We start from the raw sequence: 783 nt of genomic DNA, 5'->3' as shown, positions 1-783 counted from the left end.
ATCACACACTTCAGACTCACTCTCTCTCCAGTGAATACAGGACTGTTTGGAGTCACAGTCAGTGAAGATTTGGGTAAATCTGTGAAGAAAGACAAAAACATGAAGTGACTCAAACAGCTCTTTCAGTGGAAAGAATTACTTTGTAAATGTCTTATAAAACCATACAGTTTAAACATTCATTAATGTAATTTCATAATGCTTGTGTTTTATTCATGCATTGTGATAAGTTTTCTCATCTCAGTTTATTTGAGGAGGCTGTGGCTCCGTCATGAAGCATCTCAGGATTCTCAATAGCAGCCGCTGTGTGTGTTGCTTCAAGAGAGCGACCATACGCCTGTGTTATTCATTTCTTTCTTTTTTTTATTAATGTATAATCAAAATCATTTTTCATTGAATTATTCAATTTACTAAATTCTTCATTTATTTTTATTATTTTACTTACTTCATCTGCTTTGGCAATGCATGCTATTGTTGTTTAATCTTATGATTGTTTGGTTTCAAAACATATTTTCTTCCGTGAGAAAGATAACGTCTATATTTCAAGGTTTTTAACGTCACAGATTGATGTGGTTTAAAACAGTTCAGTCTCAGGATCTGATAAAGTGACTGGATGGAGATTCGTTCTAACAGTCTCATGCTCAGACAAACACCTGAATGTGGTGTTAGATCAGGAATGGACTTGAATAAGAGCCTCATGCAGAGAGCAATAGAGACACCAGAACAGAAATATTCAGGATTCTGCTTAGTTACAAATACAGAATTATATTAGACCCATATGATTTC

Source organism: Sinocyclocheilus grahami, unplaced genomic scaffold (assembly GCF_001515645.1).
Source record: "Sinocyclocheilus grahami isolate Dianchi unplaced genomic scaffold, SAMN03320097.WGS_v1.1 scaffold914.1, whole genome shotgun sequence".
Lineage (NCBI taxonomy): Eukaryota > Metazoa > Chordata > Actinopteri > Cypriniformes > Cyprinidae > Sinocyclocheilus > Sinocyclocheilus grahami.
The sequence above is the reverse complement of the archived record's forward strand: the minus strand, read 5'-3'. Positions refer to the sequence as shown.